The sequence below is a fragment of the Harmonia axyridis genome, chromosome 1 (genome assembly GCF_914767665.1).
Source record: "Harmonia axyridis chromosome 1, icHarAxyr1.1, whole genome shotgun sequence".
Lineage (NCBI taxonomy): Eukaryota > Metazoa > Arthropoda > Insecta > Coleoptera > Coccinellidae > Harmonia > Harmonia axyridis.
In genome coordinates, this window is record NC_059501.1 from 33,523,497 (window position 1) to 33,551,434 (window position 27,938).

The window sequence follows — 27,938 nt, forward strand, 5'->3', positions numbered from 1 at the left end:
TCAAAAGCTAATTTATTGTTAGTTTAGGTTTCTAAAAATAAAACTTATTTTCGGACTCGTTCGAAAAGAGTTTCGGATCAATAACTTTTTCGAAGTATCCTAGTTTTAGTATTTATGGTGATGGACCTTTCAGACCCTCTAACATAAAGAATGTGTCCTATTTCAAATTAACAGATATGTATTTGTGACCGATATAAAAAGGATAGCGCCTCGGATAGCGCACACTTCATAAGGGAGGCTGAATTTTTAATATGCTGTAGTCCAAATCATTCCAAACAAAAAATTCAATGAGCGAATGTTTTTCTATAGGCTAGTTTTGACGCTAGAGGCCCCTGAAAACTCTCATTTGTTCTCCATTGTGTGTATATGTACCGCCGAAGCGATTACAACGTACAACAATACAAAACGTTATCCTAATTAATATGAAATACTATTAAAAGCGTTGTTCTTCAGTGTTGTTACATTTGCTCAATTATACATTCTGTTCCAGCTACTCAAAATTTTATAAGTTTAAATATTCGAAAATGATTGCAAATCGCCTTAGCAATCTACAATCGAAAAATTTTTATGAATCCTGTTCTACACCTTATTCAAAATCATAATCAAAATAATATACGAAGTGTTACTTTCAAAAGAAAGCGAAAATTATATTTCAAATGATGATTCGTACTGAAAAATCCATCTATTTGCATATTCATACCGTAAAATTTCCTGAAGTTACAATAAATACTAGTTTCAAAAGAAAATATTACCAAGGACATCTTATCGAAAGATTTGAAATATTTTTATATTGCAAATGGATGGATTTCAGTACGGAATATTTAGAATATAATTTCAAGTTTTGTCACATTTTACTATCGGCTTCCGATGGGTGATCCAATATTCACGAAAATGGGAAAAGTCTGAAATTTTCCTAGTCCGGATCTGATTTACTCGAATTCAGAAATATTGCAGAAAGGGGATAACGAAGGGCGACAAAACTTCAAAATTTGAAAATATTCGGTCCATTAGTTAAAGAGTAATTCAACAGTGAAATTTCACTCATGAGATCACCCTGCATATCCCAAACGAAGGCACTCAGGTGATTGAAATGAAACCTCTTGATACGGGTCCTCCATGATGACCTTAATTCATTGTATTTATTTGTCGCATTCTTCCCGGGACACCCTGTATATGGAATTGAAAGGCCTCAAAAGCGTCATTCATGTCTAGTGATACGATTTATTAATAATATGCTTGAAATAAGCGTAGGTACACTTGTCAGTTCATTGTCCGGACTCCGTAGGTATTACACTGAAATAGTAGCAGAAAGTTGAGACTTGGTACAATACAATTGGTACAAGTTAATAAGGTACAACTTGAAATGTACGCTTACAGCACGGAAGAACATGCCGAAATCATATTTTTTTAATGAGAATATCTACTTTTATGAGAATATCTACTTTTATGAGAATATCTACTGACAATGAACTGGAAAGTGTATTGACGCTTGTTTCTATGCATAGGTACTTTTTATAATCAATAAATCATATTAATTTGAAGCCATTTATTTCCTTTAATAATTGAAATCGGACATTCGTTTCCTGTATGTATTATGTTAAAATTATTAAAGTGTACAACTTTGCTTCCGCCGTTTTGCAATGGATGACTGTAGCGGTAAGTGGTAATCTAAATAAATTGAGCCTATATGTCATACCATAAACTTAGGTATTTGTAAACATAATGACATCGAAATATTACTCGATTTGCGGCTGTATCATAAAGTTATTCTCGATGAAACATTATTATTATTGTTTCAATAAGAGTAGAGGTACAAATACCTATAAACTCAAACTTAAAGAAATAACATTCGGAAACTAAATATAACTCAAAACAAAAATTATGGTTTACAAAGAGAAAAAAAATTAGGACGTATTATTCTCGAGGTTGGGTAATCCATCGGTCATATCCATTCTTGAAGGCGTTGGTGGAGGTTGTATCTACAAGATCACTCGGTAGACTGTTCCATAAGTGGAACACCCTATTTGTGAGGAACTGATGTCTCTGAGGCGTGCGGAACTGTTCTCTCCTAAGCTTAAGTGAATGGCCCCTAAGGTGATTGTGGTTTCTGGAAAACAAGCGACGGATATCGTCGCCAAAATAATTGCGAAGGGCTTTGAAGGTAAAAATGATATCGCCTCTTGTTCTGCTGTCTTCAAAGTTTGGCAAACTGAAGAGTTGCAGTCTTTCCTCATAAGAAGGTCTAATGGGTCCATAAGGAAATCGAGTTACTCACCGTTGAACCGACTCCAGAAGAGCTGCGTCCGCTCGAGATGAAGGCCGCCACACTGGTCCTGCATATTCCAGAATAGGTCGCACATAATATTTTATTAGTTTACTGAGCGTAGCGTTGTTACAGCCGTTAAAAGATTTAGAAAGAATGAAAGCAGTCTGCTTTGCCTTGCCAGTAATATGCGCAATATGTTTGGACCACGAAAGGTCGGTCGTGACAGTCACGCCAAGGTCACACTGATGCGAAACAGAAGAAAGGGTTTTACCATCAAGACGGTAGTGAAAAGATGGGTTTGTTTTACCAATGCGTAGAACTGAGCACTTATCAGTATTCAAAGGCAACAACCAATCAGAACACCACTGAACCAACCGGTCTAAATCCTCCAGAAGAGTGCTATACGATGAAAGAAGGTTGTTGTACAACTTCGTGTCATCCGCGAAGAGGAGGCATGGGGATTTTAAAATACGTGGCAGATCGGATGTGTACAGGAGAAAGAGAATGGGCCCAAGAACCGATCCCTACGGCACGCCAGACCCAACTGTTCTGTTGGATGAAGATAAAGCATCACCCACTTTCACACGAAATGTCAGCTTATGAGCCAAATTCTCGTAATTTGCGGGAGGTTTCAATTTTCTGCTTTAATATGGAGAAATCTGTGGCTGAGGCTAATCGAATACCCTCAAATACCTATGATGAGGCCAATTAGTGAAAGAACTTGCCGAAAGTGGTTTCAACGCTTCAAGAAGGGGCATTTCGATGTCGAAGACCAACATGGCGATGGAAGAGAGAAGGTTTTTGAAGATGCAGAATTTAAAGCATTCAACAACGTGTTAAATGCAACAAGAATTGGCATCATCATGGGGAGTGACACAACAAGCCATTTCAGAACGCCTGAAAGTCAGGGGAATGATTCAGAAATAAGGAAATTGGGTGCCGAATGAGTTGAAGCCGAGAGATGTTGAACAGCGTTTGTTTTTTTGTGCTTGCAAGGCAAAAACGGAAAGGATTTCTGTATCGCATTGTGATTGAAGACGAAAAATGGGTTCATTACGATAATCCTAAGCGCAGAAAAGCATGGGGTTCTCCCGGCTTAACCGAATATTCACTGTTCCAAAGCATGCTTTTTATTTGGCGGGACACGCTCGGAGTATTTTCGAACGCAAATAATGCGTTTGAGCCGAGCAATACAACGAGAGACACGATAAAAGGATTTTACAGCATGAAAATGCTCGGAACCCATGTTGCGAAAGTGGTCAAGACATACTTGGAAACGTTGAAATGGGAAGTCCAACCCTTTCCACCGTATCCTTCAGACGTTGCTCCCTCGGACTATCATTTGTTTCGATCAATGACACACGGCCTGGCTGATCAGAACTTCCGGTTTTATGAAGAAGTGAAAAATTGGATCGATTCGTGGATTGCTCCAAAAGATGACCAGCTTTTTCAACGCGAGAAAGATGGGATGAAGTAGTGGCCAGCGATGGACAATACTTTGAATCATAAATGTATTATCAGTTTTTTACAATAAATCCTCGAATTTCTAAAAAACGGCGGAAGCAAAATTATACGCCCATGTTACTTCATTCTTCTTCGAATTACAAGGTCCACTTATGAAATTGAAGTGGAAAAATAATATTCTTCAAAAATCAGTTGGTTCTCCATGGGGTGCTGATACAAACACTCTTCGTGCGGTAGCTTAAGCTTTGGTTTTTGTTTTGCTTGCGAATAGTGTTGTTCCCTTTGGTTCAATACTGCTCATGTTCATAAAATTCAACGTTTCTATGAGAATCATCAGTGGAATTATGAGATCTACATATTGACAAAATGACATGAAACTTGAACATTGTTGTCGTAAAATTCTAGAGAAGATAGAATAATCTTATAACATTTATTTTCTGCTCGTCAATTTTTGCGAATACGCGTGGATTTGAACATGAATGAATGATTTGAATATTCGAATAATCATTGAATAATAATTCGAATAATTGCATTTTGCATTATTCGAATAATCATGAATATTCACTGAATAGTTGAATAATCAATGACTACTTTTCTATTCATGAATAATCAGTGAATAGTCGAGTATTCACTGAATAGTTGAATAATCAATGACTACTTTACTATTCATGAATAATAATCAGTGAATAGTTGAGTATTCACTGATTATTCAGTGAATAGTTTTCCATTCAGTGAGTAGTTGAATATTTATGAAGTTACGAATGAAAGTTTGAATGATCACTTGACTCACTATTCAGGAATGATTAAAACAAGGTTTTGTGATTCACTACGGACAAATCGTTTTATTAATATTAAAATTACTAGAAATTACATAATATTGAAATTGATAGATACAATTGAATTGAAATTATAAATAAACTCCTGTCAGTGTTCACAATCCATACAAACAAACTGTCATTCAAATTAGTACGTTGTCGTTGAATAAATTGGCTTATTTTGATAAATAAGATTATTTGAGGAACGATTTTACTATTAATTTATAGACAGAAGGAACGAGATTAATGCCGTAAGTTCGAACTTGAGGTTCAACTAATAAACACGGCTTTTTACAAAATCTGGGGAATGATAAAGGATTCAAAGTTACTGGTATTAACCTCGTTCCTTCTGTCTATCAATTAATACTGAAATCTTTCCTCAAATACTCTTATTTATGAAAATAAGCCAATTCCTTCAACGAGACCGTACTAATTTGAATGACGGTGTGTGACGTCACACTAATAGAGCGTATATGGCGAGAGACAAAACAACAAAACGATTATACCACGTCGCAAAAGGTATATTCACTCATCAAAACGCTCGGATTTTATTGGTTCATTAAAACATGAGTTTAATCACTGAATATTGACTGAATATTCATTGACCAATCACTGAATAATCATTGGATAATCACTGAATAATCATTGAATAATCATTGAATAATCACTGAATAATCATTGAATAATCACTGAATAATCATTGAATAATCACTGAATAATCAACGAATAGTTGAATATTCATGACTACTCATGAATAATCAAACATGAATATTTGTTTGAATGAATTATTCGAATAAATTTATGGATGAATATTCGAATACAAAAAGGCGAAAAAGTCCCAGCCCTAATTTGAACGCCCAACATCCAAAAATTTGGAAGCAATAGTCAAGTCAATCCAATCACAGGAATTAGGTTAGTGAATTCAAATCTGTGTTGATTCTCGGATTTCCCAGTAATGATAAAATTTACCGTCGCACGCAACCTACATTATATTCCTGATTCGATGCCAAAAGCCGTGCATTCATTACAACACCGAAGAATGTGTCTTGAAAGATAGCAATGGCACACATCCAAGCGACGCGACGCATTGAACAAGGAGAATGCGAAGTTAAGTTAATCACAAACTCGGCTTGATTTATGCCTTCTGGAGAACTTCGAGGACCACCATAATGAATTCTGAGGAAAGATATGATATCATTCAGAAAAAAGGCAAATTAAACATTATCAGTTCAATTTATACTGTTTGATAAGAAGATGCGCATATTGTATTTACTTTGAGGAAGATACTGCTTATGTTATGAAGATTATTCTTGAAATAATACCACTTACACCTTATTTTATTGCAGACTTAACGTGTAACCAATTGGTATTTTAAGGACTAATAATTCATTTAACGTATTAGCTTGTTCACTCATGAATCAAATGCAACATTGAAGACATGCCTTTAAGTCATTGCTCTACACATTTCTTTTCCATATTCTGCTCGACTTTGCTGTGGTTATGTTGATGCTATCGATACAAATTTTTGCACGAAACTTGAAAATGGTTATTCTTTATAAAGGGTGGTTCCTCATTGTGGAGCCAAACATCAGGAGGTGATAGTACTCAATACTCATTAAAATAAGAAAATATTCCATAAACAAAAATTCTTCCTCTTCGAATTAGAGCCATCCGATGTCTTCATTTTAATCATACATTTTCTGCGATAACGATAATGGAAATTTGGCCATAGGAGCAACTCCAACATATCTTATGTTGATTATATTTTTACGGGTAGCTTTCTCGAAAAAAAATTCAAGGTATAATGCATAAAATTCCGGTTTACTCTTTTTTCTTGACATCCGAGAAATATTTCAATAAATTCTATATAAAAATTCGTAAAACTTTACGTGAAAAATGTATCTATCTCGATATATGAGAATGAGCCGTTCTCGAGATGTAGGCTTCTGAAAAAATAATCCATTTTTAATTCACTGAAGAAGCTAATGTGTGTGAAGAAAATATAAACAATTCAACATATGCTGGTTATGAGTGTTATTGAAGATAGATACTTAATTGATGAAAAATTTTATAAATATAAAGTATTACTTAACAAAAAATGAAAATTATTAATCATTATGCATTCATCAATGAATAAATTTTATATGGCGTGTTTTTGACTTCTATCTCAAAAACCAATTCTTTAAAATATTGATAGTGATAATAAATGGCAAATACGAGATATTATCAAAAAATGTTCAAAAAAATCGATTTTTGTAATATTTGACCTTAGATTTCAAAAGGAAGCTAAAAAACAAGTTTATACGAGTTTATAGCAGGGTACCTCAAATTTCGAGATTGGTACCTAATTTTGACTAAGATGACTAGACTAATATTTGAAAAAATTCAAGTTGTTATATCGAAACAAAAAGCTTGAGATTCCTTTTGAATAGAAATCGATTGATTGAATTGAAATTTATACTAAAATAATTCGAGAAGATGCTTGTAAATGTTCTAAATATGACTGCAGCATAAAAATTTTGAAATTGGCTCGTTCTGGCCATGGCGAATAACTTGAATCAGCCTGTATATAATGTCAAGAATTTTTCTCCTCTAGAGTGGGTATAGTAAAATCTCAGACCCATAAATATTGTCTGTCTAGTGAAAAAGTCTCCCAATTCATCGTTTCGAATACATTCATCAGCATAAGAGTGGAAAGTTTGGAAAGTGATATTACCTCCCTAAGATATTACTCCTTCAAACTGTTATTAATAATATCCCTCATAAGGCCCTTTGCAATATTCAACAAAAGTGGTGCCCTGGTACAACATCCAAATGCAATGTATCAATTCTACACCAAAATGTTCAATCTATCAATAATGCGACTGAACACCTTGAAAAAATAGCACAGGATATAAAAGAACTAAAGATAATTTGCGTAACAGAACACTGGAAGAGGAAAGAACAGCTCCAAAACCATAACATCAAGGATTTCTACCTTGCTAGTGCTTTCTGTCGTACTGAGTACATGCATGGTGGTAGTGCCATATATGTAAAGCAGGGCATAAAATTCCAAGAAATGAAGGACCTGGTCAGAAAATCGGTAGAAAAAATTTTGGAAATATCTGCAGTAGATGTCAAGATGGGCCCTAGGAACATCTTAATTTTATCAGTTTATACTACTCCAGGTCAAACAAAAGAATTCATCAAAAAATTCGAGGAGATTCTTCAGCTAATCTGCTGGACTAATAAAACTGTTGTAATTGCAGGTGACTTCAATATTAACCTTTTAGATAAATCTCACAAGAACACAATCTGCTTTGTGGAATTGTTAAACTCATATGGACTGAACGTTAGCATAGATGTACCAACAAGATCAACATTGGTTACAAAAACTTGTATAGACAACATTCTGATCAATCAATCAAACTTTACATCACAAATAATAAGAACACATATTTCTGACCACGATACAGCACAACTACTGACTCTTCAGGAAGAAATAGAACAAACAGAGGAATATCAATATAAAAGAAACATTACAGCCAATAATATCCAAGATTTAATCGAAAGACTGACGCTTTTAGATTGGAATGCTGTATATAAAATTCCAGAGAAGGAAGTAGATCAGCAATGGAGAACTTTCACAAATATGTTCAAAACAGAATTAGATTATGCTTGTCCGATAAGGAAAAATAAAACCACTGCTAGAAGACAACAAAAGCCAATCAATGATAATATTACAAAATGCAAGACCAGACTTGACATATTACACACTTGTAAAACATTCAATCCAGTACTTATGGGAGCATACAAGGAGGTAAAAAAGGAATATGACAAAATGCTTAGAGATGAGAAAAGAGAAAGATATAAGCAGCAAATCCTTCAGTCTGATAACAAGATGAAAACACTATGGCAAACTGTAGCAAAAATCAAAAACAATACGAAAATCAACAAAGAGATTCCTGGAAATCCTTTAGAGATAGCAAATAATTTCAATCGTCATTTTGCAACAGCAGCTGAAGAAAAAATAAAACAGAACCAAAACATTCCATTTCAGAATGATATCACACGCAACGGTAACAATTTCAAATTTCGCCTGATAACTGAAGAAGAAACCCTTAAGATAATAGGAAAATTAAAAAACAAAAATAGTTCTGGAATTGACGACATTCCAATGTGCACAGTTAAAGCCTGTATGAATCAGACAGCTACTCCATTAGCATACCTGGTGAATAACTCCATGAAGCATGGTGTATTTCCTGAATTGCTCAAAAAAGCACTCATAAAACCAATCTACAAAAAGGGTAAAGAGAATGAACCGGAAAACTATAGGCCAATCAGCCTACTACCAGCATTCTCAAAAATATTAGAGCTGGCAATAAGTGAACAACTCGTAGATTTTCTTATAAATGAGGAAATTTTAAGTTCCACTCAACATGGATATGTGAAAGGAAAATCAACAACAACAGCAACATTCCAGTTCATTACTGATGTACTGAATGCATTGGAGGATTCCAAAGTGGTAATCGCCTTACTGCTGGACTTATCTAAGGCCTTTGATACCTTGTTTCACAAATATATCCTAAATAAATTGGACAGTTACGGAATAAGAGGAAAAGAGAAGGAGTGGTTTAGGTCATATCTGTCAAATCGAAAACAACAAGTAATTATAGATGGTAATGGCACGAGAACTTTATCCGAGGAGGCATTGATTCAATTTGGAGTTCCCCAGGGAAGTATACTGGGACCGATACTTTTCATCATCTTCATCAACGACCTGATGAGTGTACTACGTTCTGATCCAAATACATCCATGGTAAACTATGCCGATGACACAAGTTTTATATTGAAGGCGGACATCTTGCCCCAGATTGCAGACTTAGTACAGAGTATTCTCCAACAGGCTAATCACTGGTTTCAATCAAACAATTTATGTTTAAATGTAGAAAAAACATGTGCTATAATTATTAAAACCACACATGCAAACTTTCAAACACCTTCTCACATTCAGCTAAATGACAGTAAACTTGATCTTCAGACCTCAGGACGATTTCTTGGGTTAACTGTAGATGAGAACTTGAACTGGGATGAACATATTACAGGCCTGTGTACAAAACTGGGATCCATTTGTTATTCATTGGGTGTTTTACGAAACTATCTTGACTCATCGTCTATGAGAATTGTCTACCAGGCAACCTTTGAAGCCAAAATAAGGTATGGTATTATGTTTTATGGTAGTGGTAATAACATGAAGCAAGTGCTAAAGATGCAAAAAAGAGCTATTCGAACAATAATGAGAATGCCATGCAGAGAAACATGCAGGGGCATATTTAGGAAACATGGACTACTTACAGCCATAGCGATACACATCCAAGAATGCTTGATATTTGTGTTCAAAAATAGAAACTGTTTCGAAACCAAAACCTCTACAAAATATGACACAAGAACAACTCAACTAAAATATCCAATACATAAGCTTTCACTCACAGAGAAAGGACCAGAATACAGGTGTATAAAATACTATAATAGACTTTCAAACCAGATGAGAGACATAACCAACCTCAAACTATTCAAGAAGGAAGTCTATAAGTTGCTGCTTCAGATTGAACCATATACAGTGGAAGAATTCTTGGTACATAATATTTGATATAAAATAGACTAAAGATTATTATCTGACACTGTTTCACTTCAGGTAGACAATGTATTTGTACATGAACCTACTTTATTTGAAATAAAGCTCATTATTATTATTATTATTATTATGGATTCTATGATTCTTTTCCGGCCTAGTCCGGGAAGTACGTACTTTCCGGACTAGGCCGGGAAATGCTACTTTCTCAGAGAAAAAGCGTCCGGGAAGTGAGCACTTCCCGGACGGTTGGCGAAAATAGTAATTTACGTAACAAGTCCGAAAAATAGGGTTTTTTTGGACGAATAGACAAAATTCCAGGACGAGCGTAAGCGAGTCCTGGAAGTCTGTGAGTCCAAAAAAACCATTTTCGGGCGTGTTGCGTACAATATTTTTTCGGCAACCATGTAAAATAACACTATCGCTGCTGCTTTCCATATTTTATTGCGATTGCGATAAAAAAACATGCAAATTTTTGACAACTAATTTCATATGAACTGTCAGCCGTTATCTCGGTTGCTATGAATTTTATGATTCTTTTCCGGCCTAGTCCGGGAAGTACGTACTTTCCGGACTAGGCCGGGAAATGCTACTTCCTCAGAGAAAAAGCGTCCGGGAAGTGAGCACTTCCCGGACGGTTGCCGAAAAAAAAAGTTTTCGGGAATAAATCAAAAATTTTCGAAACGGTATATTCTGACACAAGTTTCAGAATTGCATATTTTCATGTATTTCCATGGACATGAGAACTCGTCAGAAATTAATTTTTTATAGTCAATCAAACTCACCTAGACATATTTACCTCTGATAAGAGAAGGTACAGTTACTCCCTTGACACCCTGTATAGATGTTTGAAATCATAGTAGCTACTTAATAATCGTAATAATAAATATTTGAGCTTCAAATTCATTATGAAATTCGACCGGAGGATATAATTTTCTTCTTGTGTGGATACAATAGGTTGATATTGACACACAAAAAATATAATAAAAATGATAATGATGACAACTTCATTTTCACAGTAATCACCACTGATTTTGATAACCACTGTAATAACTTTTCTTGGGAATAGAGGTAATGTTACTTTATGTATACAAACCTGTGCAATTCAATGCAATCTGGTAGTAGTTCGTATTTCTAGTGCTCGACTAACATTGGTGTCATTATTTTATGAATTTCAATTTATTAGGAATATTGAATACCGGAAGTAGTTATCTGAATTCCTACATTTCCGCGGAAAAACTACTTACTACTTGTTTCAACAAATCCAAGAAATTTTCTCGAAATTCGATTTGCTCAAGCATCAGCAGAAAGAAGTTTTTCCTTACATAAGGATTATATTAACTTGAATCTATTGAGTATGCCAAGAAAGTTCTTCTGCAGAGCTAATGTAACCGGAGTATACCTTAGGAAAACTTGCTCTGGAAAATTAAGAAAAGTTAGGTTTTTCTCAGTATTCGATAGAAATATTCGCAGGCGAGATCTAATATAATTATACACAGTTCGTGAACTCTAGAAAGTTATTGAACTGTTTCGATATTGGGTCTGGTCTTCGGTTATTGGAAGTAAAATGCGAATACTTTGTATTCAATAAATTGAATTCTTCTATGTTGGAGAAGGGAGTTTGATATCCATTACCAAAGTAATTTTCATAAGGTCATTACAGTTTCAGATTCCAGCACAACTATAGGTACAGGGTGTCCCGAAAGAAAACCGCCATACGTTAAACATAGGGTCAACATCGAAGAATAACCTTAGGTTTCCTAATAAATTATAGAATGGATCAAAAAAGCTTCGTTTCGAATTAACATGGTGTTAAAGTTGAATTGAAACACCAACTGAATGAACGATACATGTATGTTGTTTTAAATTGAAATATATAGAATCTATATGGTTTATCAGATGAAATTTTTCATGCGCAGCAAAGTCGCAGAACTCAAACTCTTTGTAGTTTTAAATTTTAATGAGATGAGATAACATTTCTGCAGCATACTCACATAGTGACACTTATGTTACTGAAAATTGAAAAGTACATAATTTCTATGAAGTTTAAGTTGCGACTTTATATTTGTAGCAACATTACTGACATGTATACGAGCATGTATGTTGCTTTGAATTTGAATGGTTGTTTCTAAATACTATTGGAGATTTTATTTCGAATTTGAATTGAACTCATCAAATACGCATGTTATGTTGTTTCAAATTGAAATATATAGAATCTATTTGGTTTTTCAGATGAGATTTTTCATGCGCAGCAAAATCACATAACTCAAACTATTGTTGTTTCAAATTTAATGAGGTAAGATAACATTTTTGCAGCATACTCACATAAGTGACACTAATGTTGCTGAAAATTGAAATATACATAATTTCTATGAAGTTTGAGTTGCGATTTAATATTAAATGTATATTCCAAATAATCCTTAGTTATTAATGAGTAATTAAATTACCGAATTTTGTGATGATTGTTTCAATCTTCAGCATAGTTTAGTTTGATTCATTTTTCATGTTGTACCAAAATTAAAGCTCAATAATTCACCACCTCTAGGAACGAAAATATTGTGGAAATTTTCTTCTGAAGAATGTTTCCAGACGGAGTTAAAACCCTCAAGATTGAATTAATTCATACTAAAGTAGCAAGCATCATGAAAATTGGTTTGAATTCAAACTACTGCAGTGAATATACGATGAAACGGTATATTTCACAACTAGTTTTTCGCACCTCGTTCGGAATGCTTTAGGCATTATGGCTAGCAGATTATTAAATTAATTTTATCTTTCATTGACTTTGACAGACCTCCTCATTTGTCCTGAACTAAAACGAACTTTTCTAAAATAAGAAAAGATTAGCTTATCTCATTTTATTTATATAGAAAATTATTTTCAAAATAACGAACAAATATCAGATCAAATTTGAGCCACATTATACATATGGGCATTTCAAGGAGGTAATTACTATGTTAGAAGTAACATGAGAAATAAAAGTATACAGTGGCAGTTTCTTCGTCAATTTGATTGTTCAAGCAGTAATTTATACAAGAATGAGGCCCACCTTCATGACAAGGGTCCCTACAAATTATGCTGACTTAATTACAAATAGCTCTTGTAGTCGTTAGCCGGTTTAGTTCAGCTTTTATAGCTAGAACATTGTGTCGTGGATTGATATAGCAGATAATCTTAGTTCGTGTTAGTTCTATATAATCATAGGAAGCTTATTGTATCTATTTTTCAGAACACAGATAGCTGAATGATTCACTTCATTTGACGTCATCGTCTAACAACGTCAAAGATTCTCTAGAAAATAGTGGGACATATTTTGGCATCGCAACTTTAGCATAGGTCTTAATCAGTTATGTAAGAATGCAATGAATTATTCGTTGGAATTTAAGGATAATTCCTTCAATTTTAACGAATGTGGTCTCAGTATATTAGAGTAATGTGAGTATGTTTGTTTAATAGAATTTTCAAAAAACGAATCATGAACTCGCTGATAACTATCTTTTATTGAATATTTCTATCGCCTGAAAATATATTCCACGAAGCAATAAATTGAGTTTTGAAATCCGGAATGAAGCGATCATAATCAATGTGAATTGATTGTGATGAATTTGCTTTTCAAAATGGTCACCTCATGCTACCATTAGACTACAACATCTTGATTGAACGAAAAAATAATAATCAAAAGAAATGCCAAATGTCAACTTAATCGACAAAAATATCAGCTTTTTATGGATTTGATCTACTGTTGTCGGTTGACTCATTTGGAAGGCACTATTCGGAACCTGGTTTGCATTACCGATCACAATGTGTTTTATGATTGAGCATAATTTACATACTTTGTCATCACTGAAAAAAAACATCATGCGATATTAACGCATTCATTCAATCATTAAGTACTAATTGAAGGATTTGGTTTAATTAAATAATTTAATCGAATGAATATGAATTATTACCTAAGCTATCGGAATGTTATTCGGAATATTGGTAGAGTGAATGTTATCAACTTGCTCACAAATCAGAAGATTAGGAAAATAAAATTTCTAACTACTATTTTCGCGGAACCCCTAGACGGATTTTGATCATAAATGAACTTAAAAGGGAATACCATCATGTGACTGCTCAGTTCAAAACAAAATTATACTTTTCCTCTTTGAACCTCCGATTTTTTGGGGTTTTCACATAATTTCTTAAAACAATAACCTTCATTGCAGATTGTCAATATTTTTGATTCTCGAATGAAAAAAGAACTTTTCGTTATTCGCAAGAGAATTGATGATATGTTCGATGTACCAAACACTGATATATTTTCACAATATTCGTGAAAAAAACCTATAAAAATCATTACAAAAGAGGTAAAATCATAATTTTGTGAAAAAAATAATCGACTATCGTGAACTGCTGCCCTCTACTTATATGCTCCTAAAAGAGAAATAAGATAAAGTGAATATAGAAAAAAATATTCGATATGAATGCCAAATTTAACTTTATGAATTTAAAAAATTAAAATGGCAATTGCGAGTAATATGCCTGCTTCATCGTCTACCTTAAGGCCTTTGGCTGTGTCTCACACCAGAAGCTTGTCGAGATTTTCAGATCCATCGGTGTGGATGAAACCAAAAGGCAGAGGTGAGAGTGGGTGGCTCAATATCTGACGAGATAGAGATTCCCAGGGGCGGTGGGCAGGGATATGTCCTGTTTCCCCTTCTCTTCAATATCTATTCTGAAGCAGTATTCCGAAAAACTCTTTATGATGTGAAAGAAGGAATCAAGATTAACGGCATCTCCTCATTAACAACATTCGCTTCGCCATTGATACAGTTGTGCTAGCCGACAGTCTCCTACACCTCCAGCGCTTGATGCAGTATGGCCTTCACTTATCGTTAAAAAACTAAGGTAGTTGTGTTCTCCAAGACACCGAAGAAATCCATCCTTCAAATCAACAACGAAATAGTGGAGCAAGTGCAATCTTTAAGATACCTAGAAGGCCTTGTCAACGGGGCCAGTGCACCAAAAAAAGAAATAATTTCAAGAATCGAACAAGCTAGACGGTCAATTACTTCGATGAGGAATCTTTTTGTTGATCGAAACTTGAGCTTACAACTCCATGCGCGTATGTTACGCTGTTACATTTTTCCAGTCCTCACTTATGAATGCGAGAGACCTTCAACAGTACGCTAGAAAAGCGCATCGACGCATTCGAGATGTACTTGTACCGCCGCATACTGCGTATATCCTGGGTAGACAGAGCAACCAATGAAGAGGTACTTAGAAGCTTATTGAGCTCACGCTGAATGCATTGGTATGGATAACAGAGAAGCAAATTAAAAAAAATGAACAAGTGATTGGTATATGTAGGAATGTGCTTCATGAATACTTCCTCCTTTAATGATAAATTTATATTACTTGGTGATTGATGCCTGTGAAAATGTGAGTTATAAATGTGTCCCTGTCTTAAAAATAAAAGTATTTTGTGTTTTATTCGTTTATTTCTTTATTAACCATTTCTTTTTATATCAGAAAATGTTCAACGTCATATTTTCTTTTCATATACCTACTTATTAAGTTTTACAATTTCTATGTGCCACTTATATCAGCTGATGACCTTGCAGTTCCTTCTAACGGTTTTTTTTTCGAGGTATATAACTTTAAGTTGGCATAACTGTTCAAGATGGCGACCGATTTAACAGCTGTCAAGTGATTTATTCTTAGTTTGGTTTGGCAATTTATCATGAATAGACTCACTCCTGAACAACGCTTGCAAATAGTGCAATTTTATTTCGAAAATAATGGTTCTGTGCGGAATAAGTATCGCGCACTACGTCTATTTTATTTTGTTTAGCGATGAAGCGCACTTCTGGTTGAATGACTACGTCAACAAACAAAACTGCCGCATTTGTAGTGAAGCTAATCCTCAAGTGTATGTCGAAACACCGTTACATCCAGAAAAACAGACTGTTTGGTGCGCTTTATGGGCTGGTGGAATCATTGGTCCGTACTTCTTCAAAAAGGATGATGGCCAGAACGTTACCGTCAATGTTGATCGGTATAGAGCCATGATTACTAACTTTTTCATTCCTGAATTGAACAACCATGATGTCCAGGAGCTGTGGTTCGAACAAGACGGCGCAACATGTCACACAGATCGTGTCACAAGCGATTTATTGAAAGACACGTTTGGTGACCGCCTAATTTCACGTTTTGGATCTGTGAATTGGCCTCCAAGATCTTGTGAATTAACACCGCACGACCACTTTCTGTGGGGTTATGTAAAGTCATTGCTCTATGCGGATAAGCCACAAACCCTTTACCATTTGGAAGACAACATTTGCCGTGTTATTGCCGATATACGGCCAGAAATGTTGGAAAAAGTCATCGAAAATTGGACGTCCAGATTGGACTATATTCGAGCCAGCCGTGACTGTCATATGCCAGAAATCATAATTGAAAAGTAATGCCACAAGATTATCTTGCGGATAAATAAAATTTATGTCAATCGAATAGTCCATCGTTGTTTTATTGCAATTTAAAGTTCTATAGCTCTAAAAAAACACCCTTTATCTAGTTAAGAAAAATTACAATTTTATGAATATTTTTAGCCTTCTATCTTTATCTCACCCCCTACATTTCATGGCAAGCAAAATGATTATTAAAATTTCAAAATTGTTGAGGAACAAACGCGAACTCTAAAATTCGAAGTGATGAAATAAGAATCACCTTGGTGCAGCTGTAATTTCAGACAAAATAAAATGTTGGTTTCATCTTCCCGGTATGAAAAATGCGTGATATGGGGGCAATTATACCAATGCGGATGCTCGTAAAACACATTCGTAAAACAGGTGTTGGACATCGTGGACTGTTAACTCGAATTAACATAGCTCTCGAAAAAGGCAACCCGTTTACGCCGACAGAACAACATTAACCTTGTGTATTGACTCATACCGGCATTGCGCTGTGCCAACACACACTTGCTTTGGACACATGCACGCTGCGTCGAATTATTATTATCTATTTTTGTTTATTTTTGGCCTGTGTGCAATGAACATTAGTGGAAGATGTAACTCAGATGGTCGATGATGAAGTTATTATTCGCTCTCGTACGATTCGAGGAAGGATATGCCTAGGTATAGACGGTATAGTCTTTCTCTAATTCTGTGGCTAATCCATTTATTCTGCCACATCTTGTACTTAGAACAGAATCGTGCGAGAATATCGCAGATTGAATCTGGCAGATTCGCACAGATTTCATGGCTATATTTTATTATTATGGGTATGGTATATATATATTTTTTTGAGAAAGAGCAATACAAATTATTAATTTCAAACAATGAAGCATATGTGTCGATGAATCTCAGTATGGTATACAGGGAGGCTACTTTTTCAATGGGATTGTATTGGTAACTTTTGAACCATAAGAGTTAGAAGGTCGGTCAAATGGAGAAAAAGTTGCATGCACAGAAGCATTATCAAGCAGTTCAAACAAATCGAGATTATCAGGGCCGGTTATTGAGATATCATAAAAAAAGTAAATTCTGTCATTTTGATTTTTCTTTTTTTCCCACTTTATTTCAAATATTATCAAAAAATGTTACAGGATTTTTTTATTCGACAGTAAATTGTTCGCAATTTGACGTAATCAGATTTCGTATTCAACGTTTCGTGCTCTCTGCGCCACCCTCAACCTCATTTTTTCAATACGGACCTGTATATTTTATGACACTTTTCGAAATGACTTTCAACGCTGAATTCAACGATATATCATACAATGTCATTCAGAGTAGATTTTCAGGTGATTTTGATCCTTATCCAAATTTCTTTGGGTCGGATCTGTAGTGAATGCAATTTATCAAAAACTGCTGTTAATAAAATAGTCAAGAGACGCGAATACAATGATTTTAAATTTGAATACCAAGCCTTCAAAACTTATATCGTAATGATATCAAATTAAAGTTCGATTCTGGAACAAATGACAAATCCAACAATAGTGATTTCTCGCGAGAAGATTGAGAATGTATTGAAAGGTATTCAAGAAGACGAAATAAGCAAATGTATTAGAAGTATGGGTTCCAGAACCGTTAAGTGCATTTTACAAAATGGTGGACATTTCGTACACTTTCTTCATTCATTTTCATCTACTTTCGAATAATAATTCGATTTTTTTTTCATTAAATGAGAATTCGTTTAATTATTATGAATTGAAATATGTAAATAATTATTACTTGTTTCTTGATTTGATTCTGATATGTTCCATTTAGTTCAAGATGAGTAAGTTGATTTTCTCAGCGAAATGTATTGCTTGATGTTAATTAAACTAAAGGTACCGAAATGTAATACAGATCCGACCCAAAGAAATTTGGACGAGGGTCAAAATCACCTGAAAATCAACTTTGAATGACATTGTATGATATATCGTTGAATTCAGCGTTAAAAGTTATTTCGAAAAGTGTCATAAAATATACAGGTCCGTATTGAAAAAAATGAGGTTGAGGGTGGCGCAGAGAGCACGAAACGTTGGATAGGAAATCTGATTACGTCAAATTGAGAACAATTTACTGTCGAATAAAAAATTCCTGTAACATTTTTTGATAATATTTGAAATAAAGTGGGAAAAAAGAAAAATCAAAATGACAGAATTTACTTTTCTTATGATATCTCAATAACCGGCCCTGATAATCTCGATTTGTTTGAACTGCTTGATAATGCTTCTATGCATGCAACTATTTCTCCATTTGACCGACCTTCTAACTCTTATGGTTTAAAAGTTACCTATACAATCCCATTGAAAAAGTGGCCACCCGGTATATCTATATCGCCGAGAATTCCAGAGAGGTTACTAGTGGTTTTCAATATTTCAAGTAACCTTTTTCGTATAGACCGCTTGACACTTGTCATTGGTCAACAAAATAACGAGCGTTCATTTAAATTCGTGGTCAAGAGTGCTGTGGAGAAATTAGAGTTGATTTTCTGTATGATAATTGGTTGTGTTTGGCGAAATAACTTGCTAGAGATAGGTATTGTTTATAAACGAAGTTTCCAAGGAAATCTTAATTTTTTCGGTTTGAATAACAATAATTAGGGGAGGGTGGGGCAACTGAGACACCTTAAGGTTTAACGAGGTATAACTTTCTCAAAAATGCAAAAAAAACAGTGTTTGTTGATTTAGACACAACTTTAGATACTTATTCAATACACAGAATTAATTAAATAATAATTCTTAGGTGAGAATTTCTGACTTGAAAAAAAAAACTTCAAATGCCTCACTTGACCCATATCGTGGGGCAAATGAGTCCCTCTACTCTTCGTTCATCGAGACGCTATATTAATACACATCATTCATTCTTCAAGAAAATTGTCTTAATTTGTTTCATTATATTGTGGTTTTCCGATATTTTTTTTTTTGGCTTCAGAGTTTATTTTCTTTTTCTCTTATTTATTCAAAGAACTTGGTCCAGCATTCTCAAAGTGCTTATGAGTGCTTTGGGTCTCGCTGTTTTTGCTTTTTATTTCAGTTGGTTTTTATAGGATGAATTTGTGATTATGTTAGTACTCGAGACTCACTTGCCCCAATGTGTCATAAGAAGTGAAAATAATGTTTTGCAAAGTACGCTTATGCTTGGCAACGTTCTAAATATCAAGCCTGATAACATGAGTTTGATGTTATATGATGTATTCTATGAAATATTTAGAATTTCCCTATAAATTATGAAATATCCATATTTAATTCACAAGACAAAAGTGGAGTCACGATAAATCTCCATATCTACTTAAGTTTCACTATTTTTCATAAAGTCTTCCATTGACATCACGAGGTAATTGATTCACTCGTGAACTGTATTCATTTTTGCCGGATATATTGTCGGTCAAGGAAGATATCGCGAAATACGCACTTCCCCTGTATGGCTCACTTGCCCCACTCACCCCTACATTTTCAATAAAATAATTAAAGTAAAAGCCATTTATTTTTGCAACATATCCATTTGAAGCTACTCGTATATTATCTTGTTCATAGCGTCATCAGAACCATAGAAAATTTGAGCGGAGTAGCGAAAAATCATCATAATTATAATTTTTTCGCTATTATTTCACATATTACTATCTATAATAACAATCGAATTGAGATTTTTCAGGTAAATATGAAATAACAATGTTTTTTAGTTTTATGTAAAATTTCATGAAGGCTACGTCATCACAATTCACTAAAATTTTCGCAGAGAAATACCCTCTATCTGTGTAATTTCAGATCAAATCGTCAAATCGAAATGATCATAGATTAGTCAATTTTTCACTGAGCGACATTTCTGAAACCCAAATCGTTTTGTCATCGCTGTCAAGTTGTGAAGTTGTCAAGTTGTGTCAGTTGAACAAAGGTTTGATCAGTCTTTTGGAAACCACGGGTTAGTGTTTTTGATTTTCATTATGGCTCTGTGAGTACCGTTTTAAGAACTTATGAATTCTCAACAAATATATAACATTAAGGGAATATGCAATATAAGCGTATGTTAAGATGTCTAAAAACCTGGTGTATGGACTGTATTGGTTGAATGTCATTCCATTCAAAAATTGATGTGTGCACACACCATGTTTTTAGACATCTTAGCGTATGTGTAGTGGATTCATAACGATCTGAAAAATGAGAATGATCTTAAATCTCATATATAGATTATGAACAAGATTCGTGAATTAACTAAAATCAGTTACCCTATCCCGTATTGTTAATCGTTGATATGTTTCCTGAAGATCAGTAACTAATGTATGATGCTATAGTTCCAATAAACAAAAAGACTATTTATTCGAATACTACAATAGATCTAGATTCTAGAGACGAAGTTTAGTTTTAAGTTAGTTTACGTTAAATTCATGTTATATTTTTTATCAATGCGATATTTCAAGAGGGGGCAACAAAAATTTAGGGGGACTCGAAACACAACAACCTCCGCTGACCTTTTGGATATCTAATGATTTTATAACATCTAGGAATTGAAAAGAATAAGCTTGTGAATGACACAAAAAAAAAATGTTCAATATACAATTCGTCAACTTAGCTTCGTTGGTTTTTGGTCACAGAAATATTGTGTGACTTTCTTCGATATTTTCCTTGAATTTACCTTATTTTGGTCACGAAATAAAACAGAAAATGTCGCATGAAGCTTGGAATCGTTATTTCACATCTGAATGCAATATTCACTTGCGATCCAAGATGTAGTTTCGAAATTGTCAGGAAAACAAACTTTTCAACAGTCATATTTACGGAACACAGTCGGATTTTGCTTATTTACGAACTTGAACTACCTTTAAATTTTATGGGTCTTTTCGTTATTTGCAAATTTTCGTGTGTACCGATGGATTGAATCTAATTTAAGAACGGATTCGTCATCAGTGAGTCCAACGTTATCGTTTGAGACCCCATTACCTGCTCAAAATTCGAACATTATAAACATTGTGACGAAATAACTGAGCGATCTGTTTGGAAACGCTCTGAAATTCAATTCTGTGATCGGTATGGGTGCAATCATTAATTGTAAATACATGATCATTCATGTCTCTATCATTAGAGACTATGTGGAAATGTGGGAATTTTGCGCTGATGTCAGAATTCTATCTTTTACTTTGTATGACTCAGGTGAGTGTTAATTATACATTTTCACGATCCGATTCTCCTCAAGTTTAATTTTAATATCTGGTCTAGTCATTCCCATCTCTAACAGGCCAATTTTGAAAAGTCCCCGGTCTGCCATAGTAAAAGAAATTCGATTTAATTATTCAACATAGTTGCCTTCGAGGACGATACGGCGATTATAGCGATGTTACAACTTTTCGATACCATTTTTGTAGTACGTCTTTCGCTTCAAAATAAGCCTCAGTTTCGGCGATTACTTCTTCATTGGCGCTAAATATTTTTCCGGCGAGCATTCTTTTGAGGTCTCAGAACAGGAAAAGTCGCTGGGGGCCAGATCTGGCGAATACGGTGGATGCAGAAGCAATTCGAAGCCCAATTCATGCAATTTTGCCATTTTTTTCATTGATTTGTGACACGGCGTATTGTCTTGATGAAACAGTTTCTTTTTTTCTTCACATATGGGGCCATTTTTGAACGATTTCATCCTTTAAACGATCCAATAACGCTATATAATAATCTCTCTTAATGTTCTGGCCATTTTGGAGGTAATCAATGAATATTATACATTGCGCATGCCAGAATACTGATACCATAACCGTGCCAGCTGACTGTTGTGTTTTTCCTCGCTTTGGATTTGGTTCATCGTGTGCTGTCCACTCAGCTGACTGTCGATTGGACTCCGTAGTGAAATTATGGAGCCATGTTTCATCCATTGTCACATATCGACACTTAAACAGCTTCAAAGACTGCTCAGAATCATTTCCACGTTGTAGCTTTTGATCGATTGTGAGCTCGCGCGGCACCCATTTTGCACACAGCTTTCTCATGTACAAATATTCGTGAATGATAAGATGTACACGTTCAGATGATATCTTCACAAGGTTTGCTTACTCCATCAAATTCACTTTAAGGTCATTCAAAATTATTTTTCGAACTTTTTTGATTTCACCACGTTTGAACTTAGCATACCGATCAATGATCAATGAGTTGATTTTCCTGGTGCAGACCCCGGAAACTCTTCATCAAGTCAAGATTTTGCTTCAACTGTATTTTTTCCCTTCAAAAAGCAATATTTCATCAGCGCACTGAATTCTCTTCTTTCATTCTTTTCTCAAATAACAAAAGTAGCTACACTCACAAGGCAATATCTCACAAACTAATGATCGGATTGCTGTGAAATTTTGACACGTATCGTTTGAAGGTTCGTACGAACTAAAATCATATGGATTCAATACTAGCACCGCCATCTGTGCACCAGACAGGGGACTTTTCAATTGGCCCTGTAGAGATGATAGAATTCAGAATTTAATTCTTGTGAAAGCTGATCCTTTGATGTTTCTTGGTCTTGAGTTTTTTAAGTCTTTGTTTCAAGCATGCTTAGGTATTTATATTTCCTCTAATTGAGGTAGTTCACAGGACCTATCAAACAGAGGATTTCCCCAATGTGAAAAATTTCCCATCATAGGATTTTTATAGTAATCATTTTCTTGTTTCACCTATAGTCAGCTTCACCTCGGTTGGGATACCTCTGATATTCTAATAGTTAATGAAATAATGACTATACTCATCAATTTTGAATTGATCGCTGTGGAAATATGAACACATCATGTGAAATTTCCAGATTTTTCTATTCAGTCATCCAAACTCTATAATAGGAATAATTTCAGAATCTGTTCAAGTCAGAACCACGAGATAGCAGTTGAATGAAATTTGAACCCATGTCAGTAGAGTGATGTTATTGTATGCATATTCCACAGCAGTGCCAGACTACATATTCGAGCAGCTTAGGATTTCACTCCCTTATTGTCATATATGAATGTCCTGGGAATCTACAAACAACTAATTGCTGGTGAATGCGTCGTTAACATAAGTATTCCTAAGAGAATAAAGGTAGAGTTTCCATGGTTATAGGTATAGAATGACAATAAGATCTTTCGCGGATACTCGATTCCAGAAAAGGCATAGATAATAAGTCATTTATTCAAAATGTTGAGCGCTCTTTCACCGAATAGATCGTTCTATCATTGATATAATATGATTTTTCAAATTTTGTACCGGATTTGGTCTCAAACAATTAAAATCATCAAAAGTTTCAGTTTCACACGGCAGATAAACCAAGTGCCTATCTTTGATAATCTATGAACTTCAGATAATTGAAATATTCGGTGGCCACCAAGATCTAAAGATCGAACTTCTTCTTCTTCCAATGCATATCGCTTCTCTATTTCTTGCGGTATGTATTAAGGATTGTATATCGTGTAGTTCTGTACACTGTCTGATGTTCCGCAGCCAAGATATTTTCCTCCTTCTGATCCCTATCTTTCCTTCAATTTTACCCTCAATCAGTAGGTACAAAAATTGATACTTGTTGTTTCGCATAATGTGGCCTAGATTGAACACCATTAGATTTTTTCAATATTTTCGAATTGATAATGTTGTTTTTTGAATGTAACTAAAGAAAAAATTTAACGGTGTTAAATCCGGAGAACTCGGTGGCCACCGAATATTTTAATTTTCTGAAGTTCACATATTATGATAGATAGACACTTGGTTGATTTGCCGTGTGAAACTGAATCTTTTGATGGTTTTTAGAGTTTGATTAAAATCCAACTATTCTTGACAGAAAAAAGAAGCGATTTTTTTTGTTATACAAATTTTTATGGTTTATCTACATTAGAAAAAACACAAGTTTGTATTATAACTCTAGAACTGATTGCAATGAAAATGGAATGATTACACCAATGGAATCTACTGAAGAAAGTGCCTGTAGAATGTGTTTGTTCCATGTTTATAGCACCAGTAATTAAGAAGTTAGGAGAACTTTTCATTTCACGTCATTTTAAAATATTTCATTATAGGTTTAAAAAAGTTGAATTTTTGAGGTTGTGGTACACCAAATTAATCTGAGGAAATTTGAGCAAGCCACCGAATTTGGGACATTTCAAGCTGATTACACTTTCAAATCCGTAAAAAATTCTATTGAAATATTGGAAAAAAAATCATATCGAAAGAATATCGAAAAAAATGAGAATAGAACTGGCGTGATGTTAGGAACCTTTGAGATTTTCTCAATTCATTCCCTTATTGCAACTTTGAAGGCCACATATAAAACATAAATAGGCACAGTTTTGTATTATCCAAAGTTGCAATTGACGAATTGGAATTGTGCCAAAAGCTCCTTCACGCCAGTGCTTTTATAATTTTTTTCTTATATTGTATCATAATGTTGAATATGAATTATTTATCTTTTCATTTGAAAATAATATCTTAGTTAAATCCAAAGAAATTATATATAAATTACCGATCTTAATGAGATATAAACGAAAAAGCCCATTTTTTCTTTTACTTCCTCCTGTTTTAAAACTTAATACATTCATTTTTCGGCTCCACTGCCAATCAAGGCGATCGAAGTAATATATGCCTGCTGAAATTTATGTATACATAATATCCTAATTTTCGAATGAGTGAAAATTTTATCCTCAATGCTGGGTTGAAACTGATATGAAGAAGTCAAAGAAAAAACGAAAGAAGGCATGAAAAAATTTCTAGCAGTTACGTTACCTTCGAATTCCCATTATGATATAATTCTGAAAAGGTTTCCTTCGCCCGAAAATATTTATGAAGGAATGTGAAAGGAAAAAGATGTAACCTGCTTCGAGTAAGGGATAACAAGGCCCCTTTGACATCTCTCATCATTTTTCAAGAGTCTTTTAATGAAAAACGCATCCAGGAATAGCAGTATATCTTTGAATATTCCTTTATTAATCATCAATTCCAGAGAGGATCCCAAAGCGGACTCCTATTCAGTTCTCGGTAAATAGAATACGGCCAAAAGGACTTTGATCCAATAAAACTCCTCATAATTCTTCCAAAATCGTTCGTTCAATAGAGGAGTAAACACATTTGGCCTACTTCTGCTTCTTTGCGAATATGCTCTTTCAGCCATTTGTTGTTTTCACCACGGTGGCATTCGGTCCTGGAACAAAGCCAGTGCGATTTTTATATGAGGCAAACAAATAAGGGAATCGGTGGGAGTTGAGAATCGGTGTGATGTTTTATTTTCCTATAAATTTTCACGGCGGTATTAGTGAGTTTCCTCACTCGGATCCCTTTGATGAAAAGGATTATATTTTGAAACTGAAAATTTTCCGGGTAAGGTTCGGAAACACGAGCTATAAAAGCTTCAACCAGCATTTGATTTCAAAGGGTAGCTACTGGAAAAATGACATGGATTGATGTTTCAGAGAAGAAAACTAATCCTCGTTGATTGTTTTTTTCTTTCCGAACGAGGATTAGAATGCAAAAAGGGTATAAGTACACAGAGTATAACATTGAAACTGGTTTTGTCCCAAAATTCGCAAGACTATGGTAATTTGAATATAAGAATGAAATTGGTACACAGGCGTTCAACTTTCCTTCTACTTCTATATTGGAAAGTTAGACCAAATGAAACTATGTAACATCATGTTTTCCGATGAAAGGTTTCATTTTGATTGAAAAAAACGAGGATATTTTGAGTTGGATGAATGGATGTTTATTTCATTGTAAAGGGTAAGGTATGCCATTAAGGATGGAAAGCCATATCAGCCAAAAGGCAGTCAGATCTACGGTTTCAGCACCATACCTTTAAATGAACTTTGCCATGACCAATTCGCACATTTGCGGCTCTATGTCCTCAATAACTTCAGAAATTTCATCAAACCCTTCAACGGTTAGCGTTACATATACAGAGTGTCTCACTTAAAAGTGTCCACCCTCAATAACTCAACAACAAATCAGAATTTGTGAAAACCCCCAGACAAGTCGATTTTTGATGACAGGGGGATATGATCTGGGATACAAAGCTTGTTTCTATTAGCAACCTCCTGGAGAGGCTTGCAATACAACCCCATCAGGAATTTGAATAGCGAAAGTGGGTAGTTTTGTAGTACAAATGTATGCATGGATAAAAATTTGTATGAACCTGCAGTTTTTGTTCTATAAAGTGAATATTCACAAAGTAGGGTGTTTTTTTATGGAATTATTGTACCGATAAAACTGTATGAAACAGAGATGTTCTAATTGATCGAATAATTTCTATTGAAAGAAAAATATTTTCAATAAACAGTATCAGTAAATATTAACCACAAATTCTCAAATTTTTCACCGTTAGATAGCATACAGCGATAAAACCGTGATTATCTTTTGTTCGATGACAAAGCTAAAACAAACAATAGGGTGATCAAAAAGTGTTAAATGCCTTTTTTCTCTTCATGCTTATCGGAATCTGCACCGCCAGGTGTAGGCAATACGCAAAGAGATTACTGCTTCCAGAAAATTTCGTTTCAGTATTCTGTATTGCAGAATTATTAGAGATGCGTTTTATCACTACTTAATAAAAATTACAAAATGGTTCAAACGTTGGAGGAGAGAAAGTAAATGTTGAAAATGTATTTCTGCAGAAAAATGATTGTGCTAGGGCTACTGCGAGGAGCAGGGAGCAGGATACGGGCAAAAAAGTAGCAATATTCTCAGAGCGACGCAGACGGCTCAAAGTTTTCACATCAACTTCTCCCAACAGCTAAAATTTTTCTACCAGTTTCACTATATTGTCGGCCGGGATGGTGCTTCATGACGACCCAAAAGTTCTTTAGTTTTGTTGTAACCGCAAAATTTTCACCATTTTTGAAGCGAATTTTAACAATTTCAGTGCATTGCTGAAGCGTGTATTATTCCGTTTTTTGTCTGTCCGCGCGTTAGTGAATTTAGAAACATTTTTATTACAATCCACAAATTAGACGATTGCTAACTGTTGCTCGTGTGCGTTCGACCTTATGCTCACCAGGTGAACCTTTCTTGATGTTGTTCTAATGCCTGAATGCAAACAAGCCACATACAGTAACATGGAAATGCTATACGTTGGCCCTACTCAAGATGCTATAGCAGATACATTTCAAGTGGTCCAAAGTCTCATCTCAAGTCTTTGACATAAATCCAATGACTCATGTTCTGTAGTAGAAAATCAAGTAGTGCTCAAGGATACGCAACTGAAGCCGGGACAGAGTGATTATTGAAGCAACAAGGAAGGAACTTTCAATAACCTGTAGGATGCTACAAAATGGACCTATCAAGTGAACCCGACCTTGCGTTTCCATCGAAACTATCCGTCCACGTTCAGGAGAGATTAATTAT

The 27,938-nt window shown here is 34.7% G+C and overlaps 1 protein-coding gene across 4 annotated transcripts in view; it reads left to right on the forward strand.

Annotated features, from left to right (window-relative positions):
- LOC123685058 overlaps nucleotides 1–27,938 on the forward strand; it is a 456,594-nt gene that overhangs the window by 18,997 nt on the left and 409,659 nt on the right. Inside the window, exon 1 of one of the 4 annotated variants that reach the window (XM_045624650.1) lies at nucleotides 20,482–20,544. The exons of 2 other annotated variants lie outside the window; for them this stretch is intronic. The gene's annotated coding sequence lies outside the window, so the exon portion shown is untranslated. Of the gene's footprint in view, nucleotides 1–20,481; nucleotides 20,575–27,938 lie in introns of those variants that run through there. One more of the 4 variants, XM_045624647.1, reaches the window with a different exon arrangement.